The sequence below is a fragment of the Scyliorhinus torazame genome, chromosome 4 (genome assembly GCF_047496885.1).
Source record: "Scyliorhinus torazame isolate Kashiwa2021f chromosome 4, sScyTor2.1, whole genome shotgun sequence".
NCBI classification, from domain to species: Eukaryota; Metazoa; Chordata; class Chondrichthyes; order Carcharhiniformes; family Scyliorhinidae; genus Scyliorhinus; species Scyliorhinus torazame.
This window is the reverse complement of record NC_092710.1, coordinates 46,639,890-46,663,317: the sequence shown is the minus strand read 5'-3', so window position 1 is coordinate 46,663,317 and position 23,428 is coordinate 46,639,890. Positions and strand designations below refer to the sequence as shown.

At 42.6% G+C, this 23,428-nt stretch overlaps 10 non-coding genes across 10 annotated transcripts; all 10 read right to left on the bottom strand.

The window, feature by feature from the left end:
- Positions 1-625: 625 nt before the first annotated feature.
- On the bottom strand, positions 626-699 carry trnat-ugu (transfer RNA threonine (anticodon UGU)). Its single transcript has one exon. It is a non-coding gene; the product is annotated as a tRNA-Thr (tRNA).
- Positions 700-1,152: 453 nt separating this feature from the next.
- trnak-uuu (transfer RNA lysine (anticodon UUU)) lies at positions 1,153-1,225 on the bottom strand. The gene has a single exon. It is a non-coding gene; the product is annotated as a tRNA-Lys (tRNA).
- A 3,237-nt stretch (positions 1,226-4,462) lies between these two features.
- Positions 4,463-4,535, bottom strand: trnak-uuu (transfer RNA lysine (anticodon UUU)). The gene has a single exon. It is a non-coding gene; the product is annotated as a tRNA-Lys (tRNA).
- Positions 4,536-5,584: 1,049 nt separating this feature from the next.
- trnat-ugu (transfer RNA threonine (anticodon UGU)) lies at positions 5,585-5,658 on the bottom strand. The gene has a single exon. It is a non-coding gene; the product is annotated as a tRNA-Thr (tRNA).
- A 2,114-nt stretch (positions 5,659-7,772) lies between these two features.
- On the bottom strand, positions 7,773-7,845 carry trnak-uuu (transfer RNA lysine (anticodon UUU)). Its single transcript has one exon. It is a non-coding gene; the product is annotated as a tRNA-Lys (tRNA).
- Positions 7,846-8,894: 1,049 nt separating this feature from the next.
- Positions 8,895-8,968, bottom strand: trnat-ugu (transfer RNA threonine (anticodon UGU)). Its single transcript has one exon. It is a non-coding gene; the product is annotated as a tRNA-Thr (tRNA).
- Positions 8,969-10,560: 1,592 nt separating this feature from the next.
- trnat-ugu (transfer RNA threonine (anticodon UGU)) lies at positions 10,561-10,634 on the bottom strand. The gene has a single exon. It is a non-coding gene; the product is annotated as a tRNA-Thr (tRNA).
- Positions 10,635-11,088: 454 nt separating this feature from the next.
- On the bottom strand, positions 11,089-11,161 carry trnak-uuu (transfer RNA lysine (anticodon UUU)). Its single transcript has one exon. It is a non-coding gene; the product is annotated as a tRNA-Lys (tRNA).
- Positions 11,162-12,755: 1,594 nt separating this feature from the next.
- On the bottom strand, positions 12,756-12,828 carry trnak-uuu (transfer RNA lysine (anticodon UUU)). The gene has a single exon. It is a non-coding gene; the product is annotated as a tRNA-Lys (tRNA).
- Positions 12,829-14,429: 1,601 nt separating this feature from the next.
- On the bottom strand, positions 14,430-14,502 carry trnak-uuu (transfer RNA lysine (anticodon UUU)). The gene has a single exon. It is a non-coding gene; the product is annotated as a tRNA-Lys (tRNA).
- Between the last annotated feature and the right edge of the window lie 8,926 nt (positions 14,503-23,428).

Sequence of the window (23,428 nt, the reverse complement as noted above, 5' to 3'; positions counted from 1 at the left end):
CCAACAATTTATCCCGCCCGAATCGTTCTTGCTAACATGCAGCAACATATATCGTCCAATAAAAAAGCAAATTACTGCGGATGTGAAATCTGAATTAAAACAGGAAATGATGGAAAATCTCAGTGGGTCTGGCAGCATCTGTGAAGAGAGAACCGAGCTAACGTTTCGAAGTTGGGTCACTCTTCATCAGAGTAAATCATTTAATCATTCAATCTTTGCTCACAGACATCGCTGACAAACATTCAAAATGTTCCTACTGGATTTCCTGAGGTCAATCCTGTTGTGCATTCAAAGGAAAATACTGCACATATTGTGAATGTGCATGAGAAACTAAAAATGATTGGATTAAAGCTCATAAAATTTGAGGATGTCTGTGGAGCCAAACACAAAGTTAATGTTTCAAATCCGTGTGATCCTTATTCAGAGCTGAAGCGAGGTTACATGCAATGGAGTAGATGAGGAAAATGGAAGTTGCGTGAAAAATGGGAGATATGGAAGTTTGACATAAAACAGGGGAAAGCAATCTTGAAGGTCAGTACCACAGAAATGTTATCAACATTTTCTGTGTTTACCATTGAATGAGGAGGATTCTTCACAGGCTACATGCTTTGACCTGAATGTATAAAGGTACTGCTGAGATTTGAATTCAGGATCTCCTGTTTACAAGACAGGCACTTTAACCATCTAAGCCACAGCACCAATCTGCAAGACAGGCTTGCAAGTGTGGAACAGATTTCAATTGCTTCGATTAAACATCAGTATTGTTGATTTCTCCTGCTGACTTTGAGAGTGCAAATTAAAATATTCATCGACACTGGGCTTTTGAAACTGTAAAAATTACAGTTATTCTGAAAGTTATTAATTTTAAAGCAGTTCTGCAAGAAAGAAGTATACAAACAGGAAATATTTTGCGAATTGGTAAGTGATTAAACATGGCCAGAAAACTATAGTGATATCATGCAGGACAAGTCCAGGAGAGAGTTTAAACATCAACTGAAAATCTAGCAAAAATTCTTGTAAATTCTGGACGGCTGTTGCAATTTGGAAAACACGACGTTGTCACGGTTCTTCCACTTTCCATAAAGCATCCTGCATTCTTTATTTTTATTTCCGACCGTTCATTGGGAAGCAAACGCCTTGAGCCAAAATCAAAGCCCTGACAGGGACTTGAACCCTGGACCCTCAGATTAAATGTCTGATGCTCTACCGACTGAGCTACCAGGGCCCATTCTGAAAATGTTCTCATAGCTCACTTCAAAGTCTCATATTGTATCTTTTGAATTTCCTTCACTGGTCATTCAGCCTCTCCAGCTCATTTCCCTCGCAAGCAGACCGGCAGCCTCCCTTCGGCTTTCTTTCTCAAATTCTTCAACTTGGACTCGCATGTTACAAGTGACTTGTGATGTGACAACTGTTGTTACCCAGGGACATGCACTGGGACTTCAAGACATTGAAGATTATGTTTAGTTCGCTGAGATGTGAGTGGGAAGCTGCAGAGATACAGGTTGAATTTTGAGAGAGGTAATAAAGCGTGTCATCTGTTGTTTGTTGTGGCAGAGTGTGAACGCAAGTAAGCTCATCTAGTAAAGTAGCAAATTATGCAAATCGCAAATTTTCAGGGTGTAAATAGATCTGCAAATGCCACATCTTCATGGAAAACGCCCCATCCTTTATCCCGCCCAAATCGTTCTTGCTGACATGCAGCAACATATATCGTCCAATAAAAAGGCAAATTACTGCAGATGTGAAATCTGAAAAAAAACAGGAAATGATGGAAAATCTCAGTGGGTCTGGCAGCATCTGTGAAGAGAGAACCGAGCGAACGTTTCGAGGCTGCGTCACTCTTCATCAGAGTAAATCATTTAACCATTCAATCTTTGCTGACAGACATTCAACATGTTCCTACTGGATTTCCTGAGGTCAATCCTGTCGTGCATTCAAAGGAAAATACTGCACATGTTGGGAATGTGCATGAGAAACTAAAAATGATTGGATTAAAGCACATAACATTTGAGGATGTCTGTGGAGCCAAACACAAAGTTAATGTTTCAAATCCGTGTGATCCTTATTCAGAGCTGAAGCGAGGTTACATGCAATGGAGTAGATGAGGATAATGGAAGTTGCGTGAAAAATGTGAGATATGGAAATTTGACGTAAAACAGGGGAAAGCAACCTTGAAGGTCAGTACCACAGAAATGTTGCCAACTTTTTCTGTGTTCACCATTAAATGAGAAGCATTCTTCACAGGTTACATGCTTTGATCTGTATGTACAAAGGTACTGCTGATATTTGAATTCAGGATTTCCTGTTTACAAGACAGGCGCTTTAACCATCTAAGCCACAGCACCAATCTGCCAGACAATTTTGCAAGTGTAGAACAGATTTCAATTGTTTTGATTAAACATCAGTATTGTTGATTTCTCCTGCTGACTTTGAGAGTGCAAATTAAAATATTCATTGTCACTGGGCTTTTGAAACTGTAAAGATTGCAGTTATTCTGAAAGTTATTAATTTAAAAGCAGTTCTGCAAGAAAGAAGTATACAAACAGGAAATATTTTGCGAATTGGTAAGTGATTAAACATGGCCAGAAAACTATAGTGATATCATGCAGGACATGTCCAGGAGAGAGTTTAAACATCAACTGAAAATCTAGCAAAAATTCTTGAAAATTCTGGACGGCTGTTGCAATTTGACAAACACGACGTTGTCACGGTTCTTCCACTTTCCATAAAGCATCCTGCATTCTTTATTTTTATTTCCGACCGTTCATTGGGAAGCAAACGCCTTGAGCCAAAATCAAAACCCTGACAGGGACCTGAACCCTGGACCATCAGATTAAAAGCCTGATGCTCTATCAACTGAGCTACCAGGGCCCAATCTACAAACATTCTCATAGCTCACTTCAAAGTCTCATATTGTATCTTTTGAATTTCCTTCACTGGTCATTCAGCCTCTCCAGCTCATTTCCCTCGCAAGCAGACTGGCAGCATCCCTTTGGTTTCCTTTCTCAAATTCTTCAACTTGGACTCGCATTTTACCAATGACTTGAGATGTGGCAACTGTTGATGCCCACGGACATGCACTGGGACTTCAAGACATTGAAGATTACGGTTAGTTCGCTGAGATATGAGTGGGAAGCGACAGAGCTACAGATTGTATTTTAAGAGGGGGAATAAAGGGTGTCATCTGTTGTTTGTTGTGGCAGAGTGTGAACGCAAGTAAGCTCATCTAGAAAACTAACAAATTATGCAAATCGCAAATTTCAGGGTGTCAATAGATCTGTCAACACCACATCTTCATGGAAAATGCCCAACAATTTATCCCGCCCGAATCATTCTTGCTAACATGGAGCAAAATATATCGTCCAATAAAAAAGCAAATTACTGCGGATGTGAAATCTGAATTAAAACAGGAAATGATGGAAAATCTCAGTGGGTCTGGCAGCATCTGTGAAGAGAGAACCGAGCTAACGTTTCGAAGTTGGGTCACTCTTCATCAGAGTAAATCATTTAATCATTCAATCTTTGCTCACAGACATCGCTGACAAACATTTAAAAGGTTCCTACTGGATTTCCTGAGGTCAATCCTGTCGTGCATTCAAAGGAAAGTACTGCACATATTGTGAATCTGCATGAGAAACTAAAAATGCTTGGGTGAAAGCTCATAAAATTTGAGGATGTCTGTGGAGCCAAACACAAAGTTAATGTTTCAAATCCGTGTGATCCTTATTCAGAGCTGAAGCGAGGTTACATGTAATGGAGTAGATGAGGAAAATGGAAGTTGCGTGAAAAATGGGAGATATGGAAGTTTGACATAAAACAGGGGAAAGCAATCTTGAAGGTCAGTACCACAGAAATGTTGTCAACATTTTCTGTGTTTACCATTGAATGAGGAGAAATTTTCACAGGCTACATGCTTTGACCTGAATGTATAAAGGTACTGCTGAGATTTGAATTCAGAATCATCTGTTTATAAGACAGGCACTTTAACCATCTAAGCCACAGCACCAATCTGCAAGACAGGCTTGCAAGTGTGGAACAGATTTCAATTGCTTCGATTAAACATCAGTATTGTTGATTTCTCCTGCTGACTTTGAGAGTGCAAATTAAAATATTCATCGGCACTGGGCTTTTGAAACTGTAAAAATTGCAGTTATTCTGAAAGTTATTAATTTAAAAGCAGTTCTGCAAGAAAGAAGTATACAAACAGGAAATATTTTGCGAATTGGTAAGTGATTAAACATGGCCAGAAAACTATAGTGATATCATGCAGGACAAGTCCAGGAGAGAGTTTAAACATCAACTGAAAATCTAGCAAATATTCTTGAAAAATCTGGACGGCTGTTGCAATTTGGCAAACACGACGTTGTCACGGTTCTTCCACTTTCCATAAAGCATCCTGCATTCTTTATTTTTATTTCCGACCGTTCATTGGGAAGCAAACGCCTTGAGCCAAAATCAAAGCCCTGACAGGGACTTGAACCCTGGACCCTCAGATTAAAAGTCTGATGCTCTACCGACTGAGCTACCAGGGCCCATTCTGAAAATGTTCTCACAGCTCACTTCAAAGTCTCATATTGTATCTTTTGAATTTTCTTCACTGGTCATTCAGCCTCTCCAGCTCATTTCCCTCGCAAGCAGACCGGCAGCCTCCCTTCGGCTTTCTTTCTCAAATTCTTCAACTTGGACTCGCATTTTACCAATGACCTGTGATGTGACAACTGTTGTTACCCAGGGACATGCACTGGGACTTCAAGACATTGAAGATTATGTTTAGTTCGCTGAGATGTGAGTGGAAAGCTGCAGAGATACAGGTTGTATTTTGAGAGAGGTAATAAAGCGTGTCATCTGTTGTTTGTTGTGGCAGAGTGTGAACGCAAGTAAGCTCATCTAGTAAAGTAGCAAATTATGCAAATCGCAAATTTTCAGGGTGTAAATAGATCTGCAAATGCCACATCTTCATGGAAAACGCCCCATCCTTTATCCCGCCCAAATCGTTCTTGCTGACATGCAGCAACATATATCGTCCAATAAAAAGGCAAATTACTGCAGATGTGAAATCTGAAAAAAAACAGGAAATGATGGAAAATCTCAGTGGGTCTGGCAGCATCTGTGAAGAGAGAACCGAGCGAACGTTTCGAGGCTGCGTCACTCTTCATCAGAGTAAATCATTTAACCATTCAATCTTTGCTGACAGACATTCAACATGTTCCTACTGGATTTCCTGAGGTCAATCCTGTCGTGCATTCAAAGGAAAATACTGCACATGTTGTGAATGTGCATGAGAAACTAAAAATGATTGGATTAAAGCACATAACATTTGAGGATGTCTGTGGAGCCAAACACAAAGTTAATGTTTCAAATCCGTGTGATCCTTATTCAGAGCTGAAGCGAGGTTACATGCAATGGAGTAGATGAGGATAATGGAAGTTGCGTGAAAAATGGGAGATATGGAAATTTGACGTAAAACAGGGGAAAGCAACCTTGAAGGTCAGTACCACAGAAATGTTGTCAACTTTTTCTGTGTTCACCATTAAATGAGAAGCATTCTTCACAGGTTACATGCTTTGACCTGTATGTACAAAGGTACTGCTGAGATTTGAACTCAGGATTTCCTGTTTACAAGACAAGCGCTTTAACCATCTAAGCCACAGCACCAATCTGCCAGACAATTTTGCAAGTGTGGAACAGATTTTAATTGTTTTGATTAAACATCAGTATTGTTGATTTCTCCTGCTGACTTTGAGAGTGCAAATTAAAATATTCATTGTCACTGGGCTTTTGAAACTGTAAAGATTGCAGTTATTCTGAAAGTTATTAATTTAAAAGCAGTTCTGCAAGAAAGAAGTATACAAACAGGAAATATTTTGCGAATTGGTAAGTGATTAAACATGGCCAGAAAACTATAGTGATATCATGCAGGACAAGTCCAGGAGAGAGTTTAAACATCAACTGAAAATCTAGCAAAAATTCTTGAAAATTCTGGACGGCTGTTGCAATTTGGCAAACACGACGTTGTCACGGTTCTTCCACTTTCCATAAAGCATCCTGCATTCTTTATTTTTATTTCCGACCGTTCATTGGGAAGCAAACGCCTTGAGTCGAAATCAAAACCCTGACAGGGACCTGAACCCTGGACCATCAGATTAAAAGCCTGATGCTCTATCAACTAAGCTACCAAGGCCCAATGTACAAATGTGCTCATAGCTCACTTCAAAGTCTCATATTGTATCTTTTGAATTTCCTTCACTGGTCATTCAGCCTCTCCAGCTCATTTCCCTCGCAAGCAGACTGGCAGCATCCCTTTGGTTTCCTTTCTCAAATTCTTCAACTTGGACTCGCATTTTACCAATGACTTGAGATGTGGCAACTGTTGATGCCCACGGACATGCACTGGGACTTCAAGACATTGAAGATTACGGTTAGTTCGCTGAGATATGAGTGGGAAGCGACAGAGCTACAGATTGTATTTTAAGAGGGGGAATAAAGGGTGTCATCTGTTGTTTGTTGTGGCAGAGTGTGAACGCAAGTAAGCTCATCTTGAAAACTAACAAATTATGCAAATCGCAAATTTCAGGGTGTCAATAGATCTGTCAACACCACATCTTCATGGAAAATGCCCAACAATTTATCCCGCCCGAATCATTCTTGCTAACATGGAGCAAAATATATCGTCCAATAAAAAAGCAAATTACTGCGGATGTGAAATCTGAATTAAAACAGGAAATGATGGAAAATCTCAGTGGGTCTGGCAGCATCTGTGAAGAGAGAACCGAGCTAACGTTTCGAAGTTGGGTCACTCTTCATCAGAGTAAATCATTTAATCATTCAATCTTTGCTCACAGACATCGCTGACAAACATTTAAAAGGTTCCTACTGGATTTCCTGAGGTCAATCCTGTCGTGCATTCAAAGGAAAGTACTGCACATATTGTGAATCTGCATGAGAAACTAAAAATGCTTGGGTGAAAGCTCATAAAATTTGAGGATGTCTGTGGAGCCAAACACAAAGTTAATGTTTCAAATCCGTGTGATCCTTATTCAGAGCTGAAGCGAGGTTACATGTAATGGAGTAGATGAGGAAAATGGAAGTTGCGTGAAAAATGGGAGATATGGAAGTTTGACATAAAACAGGGGAAAGCAATCTTGAAGGTCAGTACCACAGAAATGTTGTCAACATTTTCTGTGTTTACCATTGAATGAGGAGAAATCTTCACAGTCTACATGCTTTGACCTGAATGTATAAAGGTACTGCTGAGATTTGAATTCAGAATCATCTGTTTATAAGACAGGCACTTTAACCATCTAAGCCACAGCACCAATCTGCAAGACAGGCTTGCAAGTGTGGAACAGATTTCAATTGCTTCGATTAAACATCAGTATTGTTGATTTCTCCTGCTGACTTTGAGAGTGCAAATTAAAATATTCATCGGCACTGGGCTTTTGAAACTGTAAAAATTGCAGTTATTCTGAAAGTTATTAATTTAAAAGCAGTTCTGCAAGAAAGAAGTATACAAACAGGAAATATTTTGCGAATTGGTAAGTGATTAAACATGGCCAGAAAACTATAGTGATATCATGCAGGACAAGTCCAGGAGAGAGTTTAAACATCAACTGAAAATCTAGCAAAAATTCTTGAAAAATCTGGACGGCTGTTGCAATTTGGCAAACACGACGTTGTCACGGTTCTTCCACTTTCCATAAAGCATCCTGCATTCTTTATTTTTATTTCCGACCGTTCATTGGGAAGCAAACGCCTTGAGCCAAAATCAAAGCCCTGACAGGGACTTGAACCCTGGACCCTCAGATTAAAAGTCTGATGCTCTACCGACTGAGCTACCAGGGCCCATTCTGAAAATGTTCTCACAGCTCACTTCAAAGTCTCATATTGTATCTTTTGAATTTTCTTCACTGGTCATTCAGCCTCTCCAGCTCATTTCCCTCGCAAGCAGACCGGCAGCCTCCCTTCGGCTTTCTTTCTCAAATTCTTCAACTTGGACTCGCATGTTACAAGTGACTTGTGATGTGACAACTGTTGTTACCCAGGGACATGCACTGGGACTTCAAGACATTGAAGATTATGTTTAGTTCGCTGAGATGTGAGTGGGAAGCTGCAGAGATACAGGTTGTATTTTGAGAGAGGTAATAAAGCGTGTCATCTGTTGTTTGTTGTGGCAGAGTGTGAACGCAAGTAAGCTCATCTAGTAAAGTAGCAAATTATGCAAATCGCAAATTTTCAGGGTGTAAATAGATCTGCAAATGCCACATCTTCATGGAAAACGCCCCATCCTTTATCCCGCCCAAATCGTTCTTGCTGACATGCAGCAACATATATCGTCCAATAAAAAGGCAAATTACTGCAGATGTGAAATCTGAAAAAAAACAGGAAATGATGGAAAATCTCAGTGGGTCTGGCAGCATCTGTGAAGAGAGAACCGAGCGAACGTTTCGAGGCTGCGTCACTCTTCATCAGAGTAAATCATTTAACCATTCAATCTTTGCTGACAGACATTCAACATGTTCCTACTGGATTTCCTGAGGTCAATCCTGTCGTGCATTCAAAGGAAAATACTGCACATGTTGTGAATGTGCATGAGAAACTAAAAATGATTGGATTAAAGCACATAACATTTGAGGATGTCTGTGGAGCCAAACACAAAGTTAATGTTTCAAATCCGTGTGATCCTTATTCAGAGCTGAAGCGAGGTTACATGCAATGGAGTAGATGAGGATAATGGAAGTTGCGTGAAAAATGGGAGATATGGAAGTTTGACGTAAAACAGTGGAAAGCAACCTTGAAGGTCAGTACCACAGAAATGTTGTCAACATTTTCTGTGTTCACCATTAAATGAGAAGCATTCTTCACAGGTAACATGCTTTGACCTGTATGTACAAAGGTACTGCTGAGATTTGAACTCAGGATCTCCTGTTTACAAGACAGGCGCTTTAACCATCTAAGCCACAGCACCAATCTGCCAGACAGTTTTGCAAGTGTAGAACAGATTTCAATTGTTTTGATTAAACATCAGTATTGTTGATTTCTCCTGCTGACTTTGAGAGTGCAAATTAAAATATTCATCGTCACTGGGCTTTTGAAACTGTAAAGATTGCAGTTATTTCTGAAAGTTATTAATTTAAAAGCAGTTCTGCAGGAAAGGAGCATACAAACAGGAAATATTTTGCGAATTGCTAAGTGATTAAACATGGCCAGAAAACTATAGTGGTATAATGCAGGACAAGACCAGGAGAGAGTTTAAACATCAACTGAAAATCTAGCAAAAATTCTTGAAAATTCTGGACGGCTGTTGCAATTTGGCAAACACGACGTTGTCACGGTTCTTCCACTTTCCATAAAGCATCCTGCATTCTTTATTTTTATTTCCGACCGTTCTTTGGGAAGCAAACGCCTTGAGCCAAAATCAAAACCCTCACAGGGACCTGAACCCTGGACCATCAGATTAAAAGCCTGATGCTCTATCAACTGAGCTACCAGGGCCCAATCTACAAACATTCTCATAGCTCACTTCAAAGTCTCATATTGTATCTTTTGAATTTCCTTCACTGGTCATTCAGCCTCTCCAGCTCATTTCCCTCGCAAGCAGACTGGCAGCATCCCTTTGGTTTCCTTTCTCAAATTCTTCAACTTGGACTCGCATTTTACCAATGACTTGAGATGTGGCAACTGTTGATGCCCACGGACATGCACTGGGACTTCAAGACATTGAAGATTACGGTTAGTTCGCTGAGATATGAGTGGGAAGCGACAGAGCTACAGATTGTATTTTAAGAGGGGGAATAAAGGGTGTCATCTGTTGTTTGTTGTGGCAGAGTGTGAACGCAAGTAAGCTCATCTAGAAAACTAACAAATTATGCAAATTTCAGGGTGTCAATAGATCTGTAAACACCACATCTTCATGGAAAATGCCCAACAATTTATCCCGCCCGAATCGTTCTTGCTAACATGCAGCAACATATATCGTCCAATAAAAAAGCAAATTACTGCGGATGTGAAATCTGAATTAAAACAGGAAATGATGGAAAATCTCAGTGGGTCTGGCAGCATCTGTGAAGAGAGAACCGAGCTAACGTTTCGAAGTTGGGTCACTCTTCATCAGAGTAAATCATTTAATCATTCAATCTTTGCTCACAGACATCGCTGACAAACATTCAAAATGTTCCTACTGGATTTCCTGAGGTCAATCCTGTTGTGCATTCAAAGGAAAATACTGCACATATTGTGAATGTGAATGAGAAACTAAAAATGATTGGATTAAAGCTCATAAAATTTGAGGATGTCTGTGGAGCCAAACACAAAGTTAATGTTTCAAATCCGTGTGATCCTTATTCAGAGCTGAAGCGAGGTTACATGCAATGGAGTAGATGAGGAAAATTGAAGTTGCGTGAAAAATGGGCGATAGGGAAGTTTGAATCAAGTGTGACATAAAACAAGGGAAAGCAACCTTGAAGGTCAGTACCACAGAAATGTTGTCAACATTTTCTGTGTTCACCTTTAAATGAGGAGAATTCTTCACAGGCTAAATGCTTTGACCTGAATGTATGAAGGTACTCCTGAGATTTGAACTCAGGATCTCCTGTTTACAAGACAGGCACTTTAACCATCTAAGCCACAGCACCAATCTGCAAGACAGCTTTGAAAGTGTAGAACAGATTTCAATTGTTTTGATTAAACATCAGTGTTGTTGATTTCTCCTGCTGATTTTGAGATTGCAAATTAAAATATTCATCGGCACTGGGCTTTGGAAACTGTAAAGATAGCAGTTATTTCTGAAAGTTATTAATTTAAAAGCAGTTCTGCAGGAAAGAAGTATACAAACAGGAAATATTTTGCGAATTGGGAAGTGATTAAACATGGCCAGAAAACTACAGTGGTATAATGCTGGATAAGACCAGGAGAGAGTTTTTACATTCACTGAAAATCTAGCAAAAATTCTTCAAAATTCTGGATGGCTGTTGCAATTTGGCCAACACGACGTTGTCACGGTTCTTCCACTTTCCATCAAACATCCTGCATTCTTTATTTTTATTTCCAACCGTTCATTGGGAAGCAAACGCCTAAAACCAAAATCAATGCCCTGCCAGGGACTTGAACCCTGAGCCTTCAGATTAAAAGCCTGATGCTCAACCGTCTGAGCTATCAGGGCCCATTTCAACAGTTCTCTCATAGCTCACGTCAAAGTCTCATATTGTATCTTTTGAATTTCCTTCACTGGCAATTCAGCCTCTCCAGCTCATTTCCCTCGCAAGCAGACCGGCAGCCTCCCTTCGGCTTTCTTTCTCAAATTCTTCAACTTGGACTCGCATTTTACCAATGACCTGTGATGTGACAACTGTTGTTACCCAGGGACATGCACTGGGACTTCAAGACATTGAAGATTACGTTTAGTTCGCTGAGATATCAGTGGGAAGCTGCAGAGATACAGATTGTATTATGAGAGAGGGAATAAAGCATGTCATCTGTTGTTTGTTGTGGCAGAGTGTGAACGCAAGTAAGCTCATCTCGTAAAGTAGCAAATTCTGCAAATCGCTAAGTTTCAGGGTGTAAATAGATCTGTCAATGCCACATCTTCATGGGAAACGCCCCATCCTTTATCCCGCCCAAATCGTTCTTGCTGACATGCAGCAACATATACCGTCCAATAAAAAGGCAAATTACTGCAGATGTGAAATCTTAAAAAAAACTGGAAATTATGGAAAATCTCAGTGGGTCTGGCAGCATCTGTGAAGAGAGAACCGAGCTAAAGTTTCGAGGCAGGGTCATTCTTCATCAGAGTAAATCATTCAATCGTTCAATCTTTGCTCACAGACATCGCTGACAAACATTCAAAATGTTCCTACTGGATTTCCTGAGGTCAATCCTGTTGTGCATTCAAAGGACAATACTGCACATGTTGTGAATGTGCATGAGAAACTAAAAATGATTGGATTCAAGCTCATAAAATTTGAGGATGTCTGTGGAGCCAAACACAAAGTTAATGTTTCAAATCCGTGTGATCCTTATTCAGAGCTGAAGCGAGGTTACATGCAATGGAGTAGATGAGGAAAATGGAAGTTGCGTGAAAAATGGGCGATAGGGAAGTTTGAATCAAGCTTGACATAAAACAAGGGAAAGCAATCTTGAAGGTCAGTACCACAGAAATGTTGTCAACATTTTCTGTGTTCACCATTAAATGAGGAGAATTCTTCACAGGCTACATGCTTTGACCTGAATGTATAAAGGTACTGCTGAGATTTAACTCAGGATCTACTGTTTACAAGACAGGCACTTTAACCATCTAAGCCACAACACCAATCTGCAAGACAGGCTTGCAAGTGCGGAACAGATTTCAATTGTTTTGATTAAACATCAGTATTGTTGATTTCTCCTGCTGACTTTGAGAGTGCAAATTAAAATATTCATCGGCACTGGGTTTTGAAACTGTAAAGTTTGCAGTTATTTCTGAAAGTTATTAATTTAAAAGCACTTCTGCAAGAAAGAAGTATACAAACAGGAAATATTTTGCGAATTGGTAAGTGATTAAACATGGCCAGAAAACTATAGTGATATCATGCAGGACAAGTCCAGGAGAGAGTTTAAACATCAACTGAAAATCTAGCAACAATTCTTGAAAATTCTGGACAGCTGTTGCAATTTGGCAAACACGACGTTGTCACGGTTCTTCCACTTGCCATAAAGCATCCTGCATTCTTTATCTTTCATTTCCTACCGTTCATTGGGAAGCCTTGAGCCAAAATCGAAACCCTGACAGTGACTTGAACCCTGCACCCTCAGATTAAAAGTCTGATGCTCTACCAACTGAGCTACCAAGGCCCATTCCAAAAACTTTCTCACAGCTCACTTCAAAGTCTTATATTGTATCTTTTGAATTTCCTTCACTGGTCATTCAGCCTCTCCAGCTCATTTCCCTCGCAAGCAGACCGGCAGCCTCCCTTCGGCTTTCTTTCTCAAATTCTTCAACTTGGACTCGCATTTTACCAGTGACCTGTGATGTGACAACTGTTGTTACCCAGGGACAAGCACTGGGACTTCAAGACATTGATGATTACGTTTAGTTCACTGAGATATCAGTGGGAAGCTGCAGAGATACGGATTGTATTTTTAGAGAGGTAATAAAGCATGTCATCTGTTGTTTGTTGTGGCAGAGAGTGAACGCAAGTCAGCTCATCTAGTAAAGTAGCAAATTATGCAAATCGCAAAGTTTCAGGGTGCAAATAGATCTGTCAACGCCACATCTTCAGAGAAAACAACCCATCCTTTATGCCGCCCAAATCGTTCTTGCTGACATGCAGCAACATATATCGTCCAATAAAAAGGCAAATTACTGCAGTTATGAAATTTGAAAAAAAACAGGAAATTATGGAAAATCTCAGTGGGTCTGGCAGCATCTGTGAAGAGAGAACCGAGCTAACGTTTCGAGGCTGCGTCACTCTTCATCAGAGTAAATCATTTAATCATTCAATCTTTGCTCACAGACATCGCTGACAGATATTCAAAATGTTCCTTCTGGATTTCCTGAGGTCAATCCTGTCGTGCATTCAAAGGAAAATACTGCACCTGTTGTGAATGTGCATGAGAAACTAAAAATGATTAGATTAAAGCTCATAAAATTTGAGGATGTCTGTGGAGCCAGACACAAAGTTAATGTTTCAAATCCGTGTGATCCTTATTCAGAGCTGAAGCGAGGTTACATGCAATGGAGTAGATGAGGAAAATGGAAGTTGCGTGAAAAGTGGGAGATATGGGAGTTTGAATCAAGTTTGACATAAATCAAGGAAAAGCAATCTTGAAGGTCAGCACCACAGAAATGTTGTCAACATTTTCTGTGTTCACCATTAAATGACAAGCCTTTTTCACAGGCTACATGCTTTGACCTGAAAGTGTAAATGTATTGTTGAGATTTGATCTCAGGATCACCTGTTTACAAGACAGGCGCTTTAACCATCTAAACCACAGCACCAACCTGCATTGCATGTTTGCAAGTGTAGAACAGATTTCAATTGTTTTGATTAAACATCAGTATTGTTGATTTCTCCTGCTGATTTTGAGAGTGCAAACTAAAATATTCATCGGCACTGGGCTTTTGAAACTGTAAAAATTGCAGTTATTTCTGAAAGTTATTAATTTAAAAGCAGTTCTGCAGGAAAGAAGTATACAAACAGGAAATATTTTGTGAATTGGGAAGTGATTAAACATGGCCAGAAAACTACAGTGGTATAATGCTGGATAAGACCAGGAGAGAGTTTTTACATTCATTGAAAATCTAGCAAAAATTCTTCAAAATTCTGGACGGCTGTTGCAATTTGGCCAACACGACGTTGTCACGGTTCTTCCACTTTCCATAAAACATCCTGCATTCTATATTTTTATTTCCAACCGTTCATTGGGAAGCAAACGCCTTGAACCAAAATCAATACCCTGACAGGGACTTGAATCCTGGACCCTCAGATTAAAAGTCTGATGCTTTACCGACTGAGCTATCAGGGCCCATTGCAACAGTTCTCTCATAGCTCACGTCAAAGTCTCATATTGTATCTTTTGAATTTCCTTCACTGGCAATTCAGCCTCTCCAGCTCATTTCCCTCGCAAATGTTGAATCCCAAATTTCTTTATCCGTCAGTCTGGCCTCAATAAAAGTCGAGATGGATTTGCAGGTATAACATTAGTTATTTTATTCAGCTTGCAAGCTACCTAGTCCACAGTGATACAGATAACATGTTGATCTCTGCAGCCCCGGGAACTAAGTGAATGTCCCAGACAAAGAGATCAGTACTGATACATTCAAATGGCATCAAGTTTCACATACTCGACACCCATAGGTCATCCTATGTCCCTCCTGACTTGTTTGATCTATTCTGATTGGCTCACTTCCAATCCCTTTCTCCGGCCCCTATCAATTCAACATCACTCTCATAGACACACCTCTTCCTGCTTTTTTCCATGCGGTCTAAAATCCTTTGTCTCTACTTGCCAGAATCAAAGTGGCTTATTTCTACATTACATTAGCTAATATCTCTAAAGTAACTATTTTATATCACATTCGTCATTCCCTCCTTTTATCATTCCATGATAACCGAACTATCCAATCCATAGCTACGGTTCCTCATCTAAAAAGACCTGTCGCTGCATTTCCAATTCCTGTCTTAGCCCCCCTTCATCTGCTTCACCCTCATGGATTTTAACAGTTAAATTTTTTGGGGCGGTGATCTGATCCAGTGCACCCCGCATTCTACCCATCACACATTTAAGGATGGCCAGGCCCACAAAGATGCAGCCGATAGCTACCACTCGATACATGGCCATATTTATCAACCAGTCCTTCCAACCTCCAAATCCCCAGTTACCCCAAGAGCCAGGATCCTGCATCCCGTCCAAGTGATCCCGTATGCGATCCATAAATTTAGTGATGTTAGCGGTCAAGTCTTGAACTCCCACGATACACTTGCCCTGCACTATGGCGCATACCCCACCCTCACGGGCCAGAAGATAGTCAAGAGCATACCGGTTCTGCATTGCAAACAACCGTAGCTGAGACAACTCCTTGGTTATTGCCCCGAGGGCTCCCAAGGTTTCATTTCCCAAGACGGTAAGGCCGCAAATAAAATAATTCCGATCACTGACTGCCAAGGAACCCCCCACACCTCCCAGTGTCAATACGCCCAGAATGCCCCACCCGGCTGAGTGGCCCCGGTTGGGTGCAAGATCCTGAGGTTTTTTCCAGTTCTCGCAAAATTCAGCAGAGACTGCCCAGCGTGCTAACTGATTATGCAGGTTCCACGCCGAAGGGCAGGGGACTGTGGTAGGGACTAGAGTCCCTATAGCAATTCGGCGGGGAAATGGAGGTGACAAAACATTGGTCGCTGTACCATTAAATAAAAAGTAGTATCCTTGCTCCGTGTGCAGGCTAGCATCACAATCAGCATATCGGTTGCGTAAGGACCCTCCAGTAGCCCAGTTTATCCAACTTTGAAACGCCCATTCGGGCCGCCTAGCAATGCGGAAAGCCCTAGTCCCAACAGTGATATGAGAGACATTCGCCCAGCCACAAAGGAGCTGGAGGCCGGCGTTCAATGGAACGCAAGTGGTGTTGTAACAAACGCATTGGCCAGACGCCTGGGTGATATGGCACCTCCTGTCCGTACAGGTGGGAAACAGACATGTTATATTTGTGTCCACCTCTACCAGCAAACAGCCGTATCCTTCACTGCTGAAGCAATTCTCGTACGACCGGGAATCCCTATTGGGAGTGAAGTGGCTAGGTATGTACGCCCTCCACCGTCGCAGCCTATCGTACTGTGAATGGGAATTATCCCGAGGAAGGGGAAGGCAAATAGCCGGTGGTGCTGAATCCGGATCGTAAGGAAGAGTGACTTGCTCGGGCAGTGGTTCGGAATGCTGACAATGGACCACCGTTTGGGTAGTGCCCCAAAGCGGTGAAACAGAAAATAACCTAGACACCGCTGCGGGGTTTGGGTAGCAGACAACCCGTCCCTGGCCATACAAGCGGTGGTAAATCTGGTAGAAGAGATTCATACTACCCGGGTTTTCCTCAGTTTGGCCTTTAATTAACTTAAGTGTATCTCCCGGTAACCTACGTTCTAGCTGTACTTCCCTTCTCATACGCCCCGTCCTCTCTCTAGTCCCTTTCACTTTCTCATAGCCTCTTCCTACGCTCTCCTGACGGCCTGATTTTACCTTTATTGCACCACTCTTAACACATCCAAAATCGAATTTACATGTATTCCAAAAACAAGGCAATGTCCACATAATGTTCCCTTCTCATCGCCGGGACCGGTGCAACAGCTTCATGACTCCTGCATTCTCCTTAACTTTGATGACCTTCCATGAGTCGATACCATGTCCTCGTATATGGGGGCAGCGAAGAACATCACCTTTGCAGAGGTGATGTAACCTTGTAGATTGGTTGGGGCTACACAGATACATAATATTCCCCTTTTCCATGTCCATCGCCAATAACACGCCAAGCGAAGTGAGGCCAAATATCAGACAGACGATGCGTAGCCACTCCATCATGCTCCACACCTGTAAAATAGCACTGGAGAAGGGAGGCAGTTTAGTATCTGACCTTTTACAGTAGTGGAGATGGACTCAATTTACAGTGATGTAGGTGGACCCAAGCACTTCGCCTCTCCACTTTAACTGCTGTGGGGGTGGTAAGGAGAACTTGGAAGGGCCTGTCCCATCGCGGCTCCGACCCCTTCCTAGTCCAATTTTTGACCATGACATAACTACCGGGCTGGACTGAAAGTGAGCTAGGTACTGGGGGCAATGGCTGGTGAGCCGCGCGGACCTGGCCATGGAGTTCCTTGAGCACTTGCGTGAGGGCTAGAACATAGGTGGTCATCTCTTCAGTCATCTGATGAAACTGAACCAGTCTGGGAACCTGCAGGCTCCAGGGAGTTCTAAGAGGCCTGCCATAAAGAATCTCGGCGGGAGAGAGCCGGGCCGGTCCCGCAGGTGTAACCCGCAGCTGGAAGAGGGCAACAGGGAGCAACTTAAGCCATGTCAGTCCCGTGTCTGCTCTTAATTTAGCCAATTTAGTTTTGAGGCTCTGATTGTGTCTCTCAACCAACCCGGCCGCCTGCGGTCTATAAGCACAGTGTAACTGCTGGCGTATGCCCAACTGTGAGCAAAACTCCTTGTTAATTTGTCCAATAAAATGAGGCCCATTATCAGAACTTAACTGAGCTGGTATACCGTACCGGGGAATGATTTCCCTCATCAAGACTTTAACCACAGTAGCAGCTTTATTATCGATAGTCGGATACGCCTCGACCCATCTGCTGAACACATCCACAATGACCAAAACATATTTATGACATTGACACCTTTCTAACTCAATGTAATCCATTTGGAGCGTCTCAAAGGGACCACTGGGCAACAGGGTTTGCCCCTTCCCACAAGAGATACCTTTTCCGGTGTTATATTGCTGACAAATCAAACACCGATTACTGATACTCTGGGCCAACCCCTGCATTTTAGGGTGCCACCAAGTGTCCAGCAACAAATCACTAGTCCCTCGAGCCCCACAATGAGTTGCAAAGTGTACACATTCAATGACCCATAAAGCCAGCACATCAGACATACAAGTCTGATGTGCAGGCGTGGTCCATAAAGAGGAAACAGAATCATATGTACAACCTAACCGTTTCCACATTTGTTTATCACTCTCAGGAGCGTCCTCCTGTAATCTTATGACGTCTTGGATGGTTGGCATTGACTTGTCAGAAGCAGACATATTTATAGTAGATCGTTTAGTCTGACTTAACATCTTAGGCACCATCAATGCTGAATTTGCGCGGCTGTTCGCGCTGCACAATCTGCTCGTTCATTACCAACGTCAACTGGGGTTGTACCATTCGTGTGGGCAGCGCATTTAATAACGGAAATCTGCGCGGGCATAAGGAGGGCCTGCAGTAGGTCATTAACTAAACCCCGGTTGGATATTTCTGTGCCTGCCGAGGTAAGGAATCCCCTATTCTTCCAGAGTTGTCTGAAGTCATGAACTACCCCGAAAGCATATCGGGAGTCAGTGTAGATATTAACCCGGCGATCTCCCCCCAGTATACATGCACGGGTGAGGGCAAAATGTTCGGCTTGTTGTGCTGAGTAAGGGGTCTGGAAAGCTGTCGCTTCTAGAATCAGACCATCCTGATCTATGATTGCATAACCCGACAGTCTCCGGCCAGTGGGGCTTACTAATGCACTGCCATCAACATACATAATCATGTCAGGTTGTTCTAACGGAATATCACTCAGTCGTCCCTTATTGTTGTAGTTTCCTGAATCAAGGCTAAACAGTCGTGACCAGGCACGTCCTCATTGACAGGGGGACCACTGAGAAAACAGGCTGGATTGATAGTGGTACAGTATTTAAATGTCAGGCGTGGATTGTTCAAAAGGTATATCTCATACCTATTCTGACGAGCTGCGGTAAGATGCTGAGTCTGCAGTTGCCCCAATAGTGCGATTACCGAGTGGGAGCTATACACCGTAATATCCTGTTGGAGAGTGATGTTGGCAGCAGCCTGAAAACTATTGTATATCGCTGCCAAGATCTGGGTGCAAACAGGGTGGCCCAACGCCACTGGGTCGAGTTTGGAAGAGTAATATGCTACGAGCCGGTGCTTGTCCCCATGTTGCTGGGTGAGTACCGCTGTTGAACATCCTTCCAGAACAGTACAGTATATCTGGAATGGTCGGTCGTATAGGGGCCTACCGAGGGCCGGTGCTTGTAGCAAGGCGTGCTTCAGGCAACGGAAGGCCTCGAGTGCCTCGGTGGTGAGAGTAAAATTCCCCCCTTCACGAGTGTAAGGCGTCAGCAGCTTTGTATAGACAGCAATGTTTGGTATCCACTGCCGACAATAATTCATCATACCCAGCCAATGACGAACCTCCTTGGCTATTGTAGGGGCGGGGAATTGGCATATTGGTTCAATACTACTGGGTTCGAGACTTCTTTCTGTGGCTGTAAGTAAAACTCCTAAGAACTTAACTTTTCTCTGAGCCACCAAGACCTTTGCTTGTGAAACAACATAACTCAACGAGGATAGGTGGTTCAATAATTGGATCACATCATCCCTATTACTGGGCTCGTCAGGACTTGCCACCAATATGTCATCTACATACTGCACCAGAGTGGAACCATGCTCCAATGTCAAGGCCTGGAGTTGGGTCTGCAGACATCTGGAGAAGAGTGTAGGTGAATTGACGAACCCCTGTGGCAGTCGGGTCCAGGTATACTGCTGTCCATTGTAAGTGAAGGCAAACAAATATTGACTTTCAGTCGCAAGTGGGAGGGCAAAGAAGGCGTGCTGAAGGTCAATTACGGCGAAGACCCGGGCTTGAGCTGGAATTTGAGCCAGTATGTGGGCAGGGTTAGGGACGAGAGCATGTAATGGCTATGCGATGGCATTAATTGAACGTAAATCCTGTACTAATCGGTACTGGTCTGGTTTGGCTGGTTTAGGCACAGCAAGTATGGGGGTGTTACATTCTGATTGGCAAGGGACCAAAATACCCTGTTTCAACAGCTCTTGAATTAATTTATCTATTGATGGAGCAGCTTGAGATTTCAGGGGGTATTGTCGAATGGAAGGTAGCTTTACATGATCCTTAATCATCACCTTAATAGGTGTAACATTTGTCTTTCCCACTTGTGATGGGTATTCCGCCCAGACCTGTGGATTGACATATTCCAACACATCATGTCCCCTGTGATGCTGCAGTCGAGTGTTAATCGTTTCAGGGACCTCAAAATATTTTATGGTAGTGCCGTCCGGCATGACTTGAAGTGCGTAGTCTGTTGGATCTGAATGATCCACCGCCCTCCTGACCATTCGCCCCATATCCCTGGCATGGTACTGGTCACGGACCTGACGTGTAATATGAGGGCTTACCGAAGCTGACTGTGGCCATAAATGTGGTGATATTGCAACAAAATCGGCTGTACCTTCTTTTCCAGTGACTGTGGCTGTAACCTTGACTGGCCATTCGGTCTCAAGTAATGGCCGGTATTTGTCCTCCAACTCCCTGTTTCGTCCAGTTCTGTCATAGGCCAGTGTAACGTGATGCAGTGACTGTTCAACGTCTAACGTCCACCACTGGGGGGTGATAGAAATATAGCACTGTTGTCTCATCCTCCATGATGTAACCGTTACCCCCTCATCTCCGCATTCTAGCTGTAGCTGCAAGATACACAGTAAATCTCGGGCCAACAAGTTACAGTCCAATTCAGTAGTCACTACAAACTGATGCTCTGCAGACTTATTCTCGTAAGTGACTGTCACAGGTTCAGAAATAGGATACTCACACACCTGTCCTTGGAACCCTGACAATTGCTGCGTGTGGTCGGATAATGGTAATTTAAGTGCTGATTGCACAGAAGACATGGCTGCCCCGGTGTCGATTACAAATGAGTGATGTTGATCTCCTATCTGCAGAGAGATAATAGGTTCCCTGTCCGATTGGAGAGTCCTTATGGCTAAATTAGCTCGTCAATCCTGTGTTGGGAAAGGGTTTTCCTGGGAGAAGTCAGTGTATCTCGTCTGTCCTCCCCTTGGTGGGTACTCTCGCCTTTGGGTCGGATAATCTCCTTCTACTGCCTGTCTTTTAAAGGGGCATCCCTGTTGCCAGTGATCTACACGGCCGCAATTAAAACATGCATTGCTCCCTCTATTTCTGCCCCGTCTTCTTCTTCCAGTAGACCAATGGCCCCTCAGAGGGGGCTGCGGTTGTAGAGCTGTTGATTTGTTCGGTGGGCCATAAAAAGTGGGTGAGGGTCCCTTTGGGTGGGTTTGGTATCCTCCTCTTCGCTGATCCACCCACCCAAAGTCACTATATTGGGGCTCCTGCTGGTAAACTACCATTTCTGCCGCTTGTTGGGATCGCCAATCATCCTTTTTCATTACATACTCAGTCTTAAGCTTTGTAACTGAGCCTCCTTCTTGGCCTACACCCTCCTTCCAATAAAATCTGACTACCCTTGCCATCTGGGAAGGGTCGTTCTCTGTCCAATTCATGTTATTACATTTCACAGCAGTAACCACAGAAGGTGGTAGGCAATGCATTAACATAGCACAATATTGAGGGGAATTCTGACCATTTTGATACAGCAAATCGCCTGACTGCCCCCGGTAGATTTCATTAAAACGCTCCAGAAATTCCTCTGGCTCTTCAGTCTTCTTAGGTTTTAGGTCTAAGAGAACAGAAAGATTTATGGGCCTTTGAAATGTGTATTCAACGCATTCAAGATCTGTGTCCTTCTATCGTCGTCTAACGCATAGGCCTGCTGAAGTGCGGCATGACTAGCATAATTCAGGTGGTTAAGATAATTGCGGTACTCTGCTGGGGTTAAAATCTGCTGGACTAGGGCCCAGAGGTCCCTTGAATCAGCTTGATAAATTGAGATGGTAGTTCTCAAGGAATCCACAAAGGCAGCAGGAGATTTTTTTCTATCTGGGATTGTAGCCATAATAGCCATCATCTCACTGGGTGTCCATGGGAAGTAAACGTCTATCGTGGGGTTCGCTCCCGCAGTCACTGCGTCGGGGTTTCGCATCTTCCTAATCGGTAACTGTCTCCGAATGTCACCAGGGGGCACTCTAGCTATTTCCCCTGGTTGTTCCAAGACTTCAACGTCTCTCGCTGTCACTAGGGGGTGTTCTTTCTCTTCAAAAGAAGTTGTTTCAGCTTCCTTTGGTACCGAATCTTGTGGTTTCTCCTTAGTTTGGAGAGACTTAGGTGATATGCTTAATTGTTTCTGGTGAGGGTCAAGCCCCTCTCTCGCTGTCCGAGATCTTGTCCTAGAGCTAACTGGGCTTGTGGGACAGAGTTCCTTTTGCTCTTCTGGTCGTGAAGTTGGAAAATCAGGACCCACACTATCACCCACACTATCATCCAAAAGGGCTTGAGTTTCTGGCATATTTGGAATCTGGGGAGCAATGACTGGGTATATATTATTGTACTCTGGTGGTTCTGGAATGAACGCAGACCATGCTACAGGTGCAGACGGAACTTTTACTGACTTTTCCAAATTATTGAATTTTTCTTTTTCTGTCAATTCAAGGCCAGCCATTGAACCACGTAGCTCATCTCTTGTTTGACCCGCGTCTTTCCTGTCTCTACTTGCTCTTTTTTTAAATACACATTCCTTTTTCAAGATCTGTAATGTTTTTAGGTTACCCTGTTCACTAATTGGAATCCCCATTTTAAGGGCATTGTCCTGCCAGCTAGACAACATAATCTTATCTCTTTCCTCTTGACAATATTGCCTCCATAATCCAATTAATTCTTTAGCTTTCATACTTTGATTTTTTCTCCAAATTTGTCCCTGGATTTTCTTAACCATTTCTAGGTCTTTGGTGCCCCCTAGTGGCCATTCATCTCCCATTTTAATTCTTAACTGTGCTGACAATTTTCTAAAATCCTTCGCTTTGTCCGGATACTTATCACATAATATTTGCAGTGGCATGCCTGGATCATTTGTGCTATCCAAGGAATTCCCCATAATCTCAACTAGTCCTCGGAACTGCGTTTTTCGCCACTACAGTCCAAGGAGACAATTTTAGCTTAATCAACTATATTTTTAACACACACACACATGGAGGTAAACCATTTTCAATTTCAAATGTCGCATCGACCTCCCATAATCTAACCCAACCGAATTAACTCACAAATGAAGTTGAACCATTTATAGTTTTAAATGTCCCATCAACAATATAACCTTCCCCAGCCGAATTAACTCACAAATGAAGTTGAACCATTTATAGTTTTAAATGTCCCATCAACAATATAGCCTACCCCAGCCGAATTAACTCACAAATGAAATCCCATCAATTAAAATGCTAATCCCCAGACTGACCTGTGATTTCGTCGAGACGGTCTTTCTGTG